Genomic DNA, 9,796 nt, shown 5'->3' on the forward strand with positions numbered 1-9,796 from the left:
AAGTCAGATGGCATTCCTCTATAGAAATAATTTCACATTTATGTACATAAAAATAAGTCTGTGAGTGTGTAAGTGAAAGAAAAAAAAGAGTCATAAGACTTAAAGTATATGGGATTCTAACGCATTTACCAATTACTTCATTGTCATTCATCACAGTAATGGCTTATCATGTTTTGAAAAATGGTATGTTTTGCATGCAAAAAGCATATTCCATAAATAAAATTAAAGACAAGATAAAATCAAATGGTATTAAACAAGAAGAAAAAAAACAGACACGCTTAAAGGTTTAGCAAACCAATTTAGGAGTAAGTAAATGACATGAGGGAGCACCTTTAATCCAAACTCACACATACTACACTGCAATCATGTGTTTTTGAGGGCCAAAAGTAATGTGATTTCCGATGGATTCCTTATAATTAAGTATTTTTACATTTAACAAAGGATACATAGTAGCAGTTAAATGTTTTTTCATATAGTTTTTACATTTTTAAAAATAAAGATGAGAACAGAAACAGAATTGTTAATATCCATAATTTACTGACCGTAAAAATAAAAACCAACACTGGATTAGTATATATTACATCTATATAGCAGCTGCAAGTGTGTTTTATTATTATTTGTTTTTCAAATATTATATTTATTTTTTATTTTTTTATAAAGTTCTCTATTATTATATCTATTATGTATCAACGTTTTGTATTTAAGTGATTTATTTTGAAAAAAAAAGTAAGACATCCAATATCCCTGAATTGAACCAGTCGTCTGATCGACCATTATTGTAACTGTAGTGTGAACTGCTGAACAGAGTTGTATAAATATCCATATTGTGTTACGTTTTTTATTATTCTCCATTATTTGACCTGGCTGTTGGAAAAAATGTTCTCCCCAAAACTGACTCCATCAAAAATGTGTGAATAAACAGAAGCCATTATTCCTACTGAAACACAGGATGGTGCCAGAGAGCCACGAAGAAACCAACTTTCACATATATTAGCGCGCTTGTGTGAAAGACGAATAGTTTTAATAAAGGGAAAATGGGTCTAATATTTAGAAGATGTTTTATCTGGAAACTTCTGCCAATCAGTTCAGGATAACAAATGAATAACTGTCAGTATATTTATGTGGGGATATTTTGAAGTGACAACTTGGAGAAATATATGTATAACAACAAACAAAGGAATACTGCCTAGAGCATATTTTGAATTTGCATATCACTTAGTAGTGGTAAAACTCATTGCATCTACACACTCTCTTTTTATTTGGATTCTTTCTTCACGGATGTGCATAATAGTGCATAATGCAGGCATTACACTTAAAACCATCTGTTATTAGTCTTTCAAACAGAATCACAGAAGGAAGTGATTATTCATTTGTGAAATGGTCTTGTTACCATGGATGAAGATATGGCTCCATTTTCTTGACAGTGTTGTGAATATTGCACTTAACACCCCCACTCTGCATCTGTTTTACAGGAATATGTGCTAGATAAATAAGAGAAGGCCTTTTACATTTTTAATTGAGACCACTTCAGTTACATTTATGAAGAACAGAGCTTAGTGTCCTAGAACCTGTTAAAAAGCATGTGTTATGTGTTTTATTTGGTCTTATTTCATTAATGCTGTGTAATTTGAAGAGCCACTTGGCAAACCCTGCTGGGCTTTTAGGTTTCTTTTCCATATTCACATGCGTATCTTCAATTTTTTTTGTTATTTTTTAATTAGTCTTTAATCGAATTCCTTTGTGAAATACAATACTTAAAAAAAACGATGGAAAATGGACAAGGATGGTCACGGAAATGTTGTTCAGCGAGCACTGAACCGTATACAATATACATTTTTTTCTTTATTTAAACAGACATGATGAAACAACCTCATTTTCAAAATAAAAACTGCCTATAGGTCAATATAAGTTTACAATAATCAATTGTGGTAATTATTCCAACATTCTGATAAAACTTTAACACGTCCTGGTCGCCTGATTTTTAAGAACTCAACATGTCTCTCCTCTTCTGACATTTTTTCTTTCCTATGAGAACACATTGAATCCACATTGTATGATGTATCTTACATTTTCACTGCTTGTATCACAAAACAACTTTGACTACATCTCCTACAAAAGTCTCTTCTCTGTCGTGTTTTTTCTGATATTATGAGAACATTTCGAGTTGTAGCCATTGTGGTTTTTGGTCATGAAGAAAAAACAAATGTCAAAAAGAAGATCATTAGAAAATATCCGATGCAAATATCAACACTTAAATAACACTACTTACGGTAATGGTTATATGTATAGTATTGCCTTTATATTCACTATGACAATATATTCTGGTGACAGTGGTACGGTGCAGACAGAGAGGAGGATGCAGTGACTACAGACAATAGCAGGGGGGCAGTGTTGCTGTTTCTGATGGACCTGGTTCACTGGAATGGCCCGAACAGTTTGCATTTCCTTCAGGATGCTCCCAGAAATATGCCATGAAATAGTCTAGTATTGGACATCTTTGTACTTTAACTGTCACCATTTCAAATATAAAGCATGCCAAGCAGTGACTGACAGTATATACAGTGGGCTGGGTGGTATGCAGTTAAATGAAATGACTAGCCTGCATAGAGTTTTAATCCTCTTTAAGACTCCTATCCATCGCCAAATTAATATCTAGGGGCCACATATTCCTCTGCACTAGTTTGTACTTGTATAACCCACTTCTCCAGCAAACTGATAAAATTATTCACTGGAAAATAAGATTAATAGTTATGCTGCAAAGCATGCTTGAGGTCAATTATTTGGGAGATGCCAATGATATAGTCATTACGCTATAAAGCAAATTCAAGGACAAGCAGCATGAAGAACTGTGTTGTAGATTAATTGCCCATAAAGGTCAACATGCGTTCAAATTGATGAAGATGCTATCCATTTTCATCAGTAAGAAGTGCACAGTATATGGGAAACCTATAATGCTCATTACATGCATTTAAATGAGTCTGTCCCAATTACTAATCAGTCTCATGTACCATTAGAGATGGATATTAGAAATACAAAACAGACCCCTGGGCATCATTTACTCAGAGTATATTAGAGTTTCCTTTAATATTAATGTTGGCATTTGGAAAATGAAAACCCACAACCCTCAACAACTTTTTCTAATATTATAATATTTCGAAGGCGGGAGTCTCACCTATTATTACTTAAGCTAAAATTGCTGGAAGTGTGTCACACTAAAGGACTATTGTTTGAGAATAAAACATAGTAGTGTGATACATTTTTGTTCACAAACAACAACAAAAACTAAACATTTTCCTTCTGAAAAAAACAAAACTATACTGTTTATTTTGCTATGCCCCAATCAGAATATTGGCTAGACCCTTCAGTGATTCTTTCTTCAGTGATTCCCGCCCACCTCTCTGGCAGCTTACCGATTTACATTTGAGCATAATGCAAGCATTAGAGGAGGCACAAGGCAGCCCTGATAAGTTACAAAGTGCTCCAGGGGTAAACCTCGTAAGAGAGGGTTTGGAGTTATTTACAGCGTTCAAATCCTTCAAAAATTCATGTCTGGAGGATGAGATTGGTTTTGCAGTTGATGCTTTGCACACAAAGCAAGCACAATACATATGGAGGGTGTTTAGCTGTAAATGACCAGATGACATTAATTCTAATTGACTGATCTCATCCCATGCTTAGGACCAGTGTGTATGATACTGCTCAGGACACAAGGGTCCTGTCAAGGCACAATGTTGCGCACAAAAAAACCCAGAAAAACAGAGATTGGCTTAAGAAATGAGGAACACAGAGAACTAAAAATGATTTTAAATGCAATTTAATTTTCAATGAAGCAATACTTAAGTTGTATGGCATTTTCTATTCAAAGATATGTTTTGATTGTGCAATTCTCATAATAAGAGTGCTCAAAAATTGCAAAGCCATTACAAAGGAGGTTAAAGGCAATGGAATTCCTTCTTATCACAAATGCTTTCTGTACAGTTGTTCCATTTGAAATGCATTTAATTGCAAATAGAAAAGAAGAGAGAGAAAGCCAACAATGCGAGGGTCTGAAGCATTTTTCTCGTCTGCTTTGAGTGAGCGTATTCAAATCTAAGCGGGCCAGACAATGAAGGAAAGGAATCGTGCTCTGAATAGCCTCCCTCTCTCCCTCTCTCTCTCTCTCTCTCTCTCTCTCTCTCTCTCTCTCTCTCTCTCTCTCTCTCTCTCTCTCTCTCTCTCTCTCTCTTTCTCTCTCTCTCTCTCCATCCTTTTCATTCCCAGGCCAATTCACAGCCTTCCTCCTCTCTGCTGGTAAGGGTGGGCTTTTCCCTCACAGCTCAAACTTCTTCCGAAGAACAACACATCCACCTGATTGCAGTAGCAGCACACATGTCGATATTCCCCATCCCCCAGGAGTCTGGGGTCCACTGTAAATACCGTTGATGACAATCGTCATGACATATTCTGAGACCACGGTGTGCTTTACCCACTTGTTTGACAAGGATGCTGCTCCTTGCTCGCATCCGGCCCTTCTTCGAAAGCCATGGCCAAGTCTTGACCCGGGATCCCTCTCCCCTCTCCTTCCACTGAGGGGAGGAGTATCTGCGATCATGGGGCACAAAGTGCTTGAAGCCTGTGTCTTTGTTGGGGCAAGCAGGGAGAGAACACCCCCCAGCAGATATGCTGACAATCTCATGGGAGCAAGAGAAGAAGTTGAAGCAAGAAAGTGCACCCTTCAAACTTTCCAGTGCAGTGCTAGGAATTCTATTTTTTCTCAACAAAGATTTATACATATTTATACAAGCCCAAATACTGATAGGAAGGTGGTAGAAAAAAAATCTTGGAATTGCAGAGGTAAACTATATGTAAATGCCATAAAGTAATAGACTTGTAGTGCAAATCACACCATTTTATCTTTAATTTTGCTTTCGTACCCTCCCCACTCCCCCCCATCCTCTTTCCTCTGGCTTAAAGGTGCATCAGAGATATGCATTTAAGCATATTCAGAACACGGGGCGTGAAATTAAATGTGTGGCAGAGTGAGAAAAATATACAGACGCTGGAGATGCCTTAAAAATAGTCATTTATGCAGATGGAGAGGAGTGAAATCATTTGCAATGGGATGACCCTCTCTCCAAGCATTTCTCCCCTCACTGTTCTTCCCTAATCTTGCACTGTATCTTCATTTTTCATTGAACTCGCCAGTTTGCTGCTAAGCAGCCTTGTAGATAAGGCAAAGTGCTAAAAGGAGACGACAGAAGGAGCTCAGTGGGCCCGTTTCTATTGCACTTTCACCCAAGGCAATGGGCAGAATTTAACGGATTCCTTCCAACATATGTTTTTGCCAGATAAGTAAACAGTGTGTGTCGGAAATGAAAAAAAAGCATTTGCAATTTAATGACATTACAGCTCCCAGCTTAGCCCGCCGTGCTGCGAGGCGAGGAGCAGAGAAAGGGGAGAGCGGAAGAATGGAACCGGGTGTCATCAATGTTTTTTTTTTTCTTTTCCCTGCAAGAAGCAGCACTGAATTCTTCTTATTCTTTTCAAAACCCTTCCCTTCTCTATCCCTACCTGCTATTTTGTTCTCTTGGCCATAGTTTCCTCGCCTTTGTCAGAATGAAATTATCTATTATTTTATTCAGAAAACTTGCCATCCCCTGCCATTCTACCGTCACCAACATCTGATTCTTTCAGATTTCCTCAGCTAAAAAACACATCTAGCCTGGCCACGGGTGCTCCCTCTCTCTCTCTCTCTCTCTCTCTCTCTCTCTCTCTCTCTCTCTCTCTCTCTCTCTCTCTCTCTCTCTCTCTCTCTCTCTCTCTCTCTCTCTCCCTCTTCTGCACCCTCACACTCCCTTACCCTCCTTTGTCTGGCTTCATCAAAGTGCAATAGATGCTTGGTACAATAAAGAAGAGCAAGCCTCCATGTTGTCATAACGTTCAGACCTGTGACCAGTAGGAGCTAAAGAGAGAATCACCTCAGAGGCTATATTTCAGTGGCGGTAAACGATCTATCCGTCCTATGTGAAACTCAGTGATTTCCCTCTTTTCTCCCTGCGGGCTGTCAGGCAGCTGCCTTATTATAGAAGGCTAATTGTGCAGGAAAGCAGATTATGAGAGTGGTAGGATGTACTCCTTGACCATGTGCTAATGTGATGACAAGTTTGGGGACCCTCTAAGCAAAAGGCGTCGCACGCCAGGGCACTTTTGGCACTGGCTATAATCTGCCTTTGGTATTAACTCAGCAAACCGACTTGTTTGAGTATGGATCAATCGCTCGCTCATTATTTTTACAAGAAAGCTTTATATTCAAGGCGCTTTCCTGGTGTTGATCTCTCATTAACCATGCTATGTAAATGCACTGGCAATCCCTGTGTAAGGGATACGTCACCCCAGGGCCCAGGCTTGCAGAAGCATGTTAAGGAGAAGAAGGGGCAGGAAATTTGGGTCAGTTGCCTTCGCCAAAACTTGAATTTCAGGTTTTGCTTAAAGCCCCCTGCTCAGCTTTTCTCTTTTAATGTGTTTTTGTTTGGTGATGTTATGTTTTAAATGTCAGCCCTGGAGCTGTCCAGCAATTTAGGAGGCACAAAAAGCCCTGTCTCAGTATCGCTTCCAAGTGTTCGTGTTACCTCTGTAATCGCTGCTGGCTGCAACATTACACACACTCCATTCACTCGTGGTTCTTTTATCGCCTCTGAGTGTATTGACTGTACAGGTAAAAGGTTAGATAGGGTCAGAATGAGGTGATAATATTACAGGACAAATAGAAACGCCTGATTCGCCATGGTAAGTGGTGATATGGAGTTATTAGCCGCCAGCCACTAAACTAACTTATTTATCTGAGCAGAAAGGGCCCGACATGTGCCACTGGATCTTAAATCTGCATGAATTGAATTAGCTGTCAGGATGCATTGTGCATCAAATTAAGGGGGGAATATTTCAACTTGTTTACTCATTTCTTATACAAACATCCAACAATCCATGGTGCTCATACATCTGTTTGCCTGACAAGAGATCATGATGCACGTGGTAGGAGAAATAGAGGATTCTGCCATATTTGGCTTCACTGTGCGCTGGCACGGTGAATGACGCAACAAGAAAATGAACCTGACAGCAGCAGGCAACAGCTCGGCATTTCCTTTGCGCCCTACATACATAAATCTCTTATTATTGCTCTGTGTTAGCTATGTATATTTTTACACCTGTCTGCACTAATATCAAAGTGTAGAGGTCTGCTTTTAGATATTCATGTTCATTTGTGTCTCCTGTTAGAGTTTGTATGTGAGCCCTCTCTTTTCCATTTTGAAAAGGACTGTCAAGGGGCACTGTTCCACTTGACCCATTTTATTTTTTTCCATACTTTTTTTTCATACAAACAACTTCAGCGTGCTTGAATTAAAATGCTGGAAGTTCGAGACTTTTTCATGGATCAGGAGGAACATGTTAACGTTGTGTGCTGCCATACTTTTAAACGTTGTTGGTAACTTGGACAGCGATTTACTTTGCAAGAGAAGAGGCCGAAGAAAACCATGTACCTTATATGTGGAATTATCATGTGAACATCTTGAGAGAGACAGAGATGCTGCTTCAACAGCTCCTAGCCTTGTAAAAATGTTCTTAGCAGCACAGTGAGAGTGAAGGCCAGATTTTTGATTGCTTTCCCTGTTTCACATCCTTTTATAGATTCAGTTTCTTCCCACACACACAAGCAAACAAAGCAGGTGTAAATACAATGTGCAAAAGCCATTACCTTCAAAGTGACCCTTTCTGTTGTAACAAAGAACATGGAAAATGTCCACAACACTATATGACCAGGCACAGCGTGATGATGTGGCTAAAGAGTGTGGGATGTCTGAAGGACCCCTGCATGTGATGTCTCGCAGGACCATTCATAATAGATTTGTTCGGAGGACCTTCACATTACTTCCCAATTAAGGTATGAAGTCATGCTCCTTCATCAGTATAACTAATGGCACATTTCATGAACCAGCCATGTTTTCAGATTAAATAGATGTGTTCTGCAAGTGTTGGATTTTCTGCTGAATATGATAAGCTGCACGAGTTATTTCTCTGCTGTCATTGTGGTTCATACACGCGCATTCTTTATATCGTCATTACTGAGGCATCTATATGGTTGTTCCAGTGCATTACACACCGTGGCTCCAAAACTGTGTCTGTGAGGAAAAGCGACGACAGACATGAGATCAATGTCGGCTCTATTAGACATCACTGCACCTGACATTTTACAATTCAATAACAAACACAGCAACGATGAAGTCACCTGCAATTTGAACTAGAGTCTCTTTCACAGAAATGTGGTGCACACAGAATCAGAAGCCGTCCTCTATACCAATGGAGAGAAAATCCAAGTTTCCATCCACTGGACGCCGGCTTCCGTATTCCAATATTTCAGGAAGAAAGATTAGCTGTGGACCGGCATATCATTTGGCAATGATCTACGTATTTTGCCACTGTTAATTACAAGAAGTCTGCACAATTTGACTGCTAAACCACGATATCACAATACAGGGTGTGGATCCCAAATCAAGCTTTGCACACCATAATCCTGTTAAAATGTAGTAAATAATCCCTGTAAATTAATGTTGGCAATATTTCATTTTAATAACTTCTTGAAAGAATTTGAGAAAGAGGGGAAATTGATGGCATTTCAGCTCACTTACTTCAAGAGTGGTTATGAGTGTGCAGGAGGAAATCATTTCTTCTCATTAAAGGTGCAATCTTCGAGCCCCCCAGATCTTTGTTGTAATAACTGGAGAAAATAATCTCTTTTATTGATAGGCACATGTGGCAGAAAGTATGCCAACTGACAGGTACTTATCTTTTGCCTGTGTCCTGTGTTATAGAAAGATATAATTCTTTGTGACTGCTCCTCGGGGCATCAGCTCTTCAACTTCATTATTTTTACTTATGATAGATATATTTTCCCTTGAAAACCTGAGAATTAATACGAGAGCCAGCAATCTCAGCCAGCGGTCATTTGGAAATGGAACAAAAAATGTCATGTCAGTTTAAAGAACATTTTTTAAGGCTGCTCAATGACATTATTCTAATTTATTGATGGATTCATAGAATAATATTATGCCTTATGTTTCGGGTTATTAACTTAAGGATTTAAGTGGCTACCTAGCAGCAATAAGATCTTTTGAAAATGTATAATCGTGTCAAATATTCAATTGTGTCACCTACAACATCTGTACTTCTTTTACATGTGTTTGTATATATTATTCTCATCCTAAATAGTATATTTTCAAACCAGCCTTTGTAATATCTCGCCGTGGCTTCTGATAAATTGCTCCTTCTTAAAAAACTAAATATGAATATAAAGTTATTAATGCAGTGAGTTCCTTGAGACAGCAGTGGGAGCTTTAGAGTCTGTTTCTCACTTATCTTATTTCCTTCTCTTTTTTTCTGACTGGGATAAAACAACCTCATATTTGTCTTTATAGCACATCTCTAAATTGTTTTCTCTCATGTGCCCAGAGACTACAGACTATCCAGAAATAATGGTTCAAATCTCAATCAGAATTTCCGCAGATTTTGAGTGGGATCCATATCCATTGTTAATTCTAACTCCCTGTTGTTTGGGTTTGCACAAATCTCAATAATAAAGTTAAAGATTGTGATGAAACTGGTGTTTTGTTAAATTCAATTTTTTTTTTTAAATTAAATTAAGTAATTACCTTAAAGCAATTTTTGCACAAAACAACACAACAATTCATGTGTTATATGTGTTGTCTGTATTGTATGAGGAAATACATATTTCTTTTGTTTGCCAAAAAGTAATTACCGACAAAGA

This window comes from Clinocottus analis, unplaced genomic scaffold (genome assembly GCF_023055335.1).
Source record: "Clinocottus analis isolate CAN_PGR_092001 unplaced genomic scaffold, fCliAna1.0.p SCAF_12, whole genome shotgun sequence".
Classification (NCBI taxonomy): Eukaryota; Metazoa; Chordata; class Actinopteri; order Perciformes; family Cottidae; genus Clinocottus; species Clinocottus analis.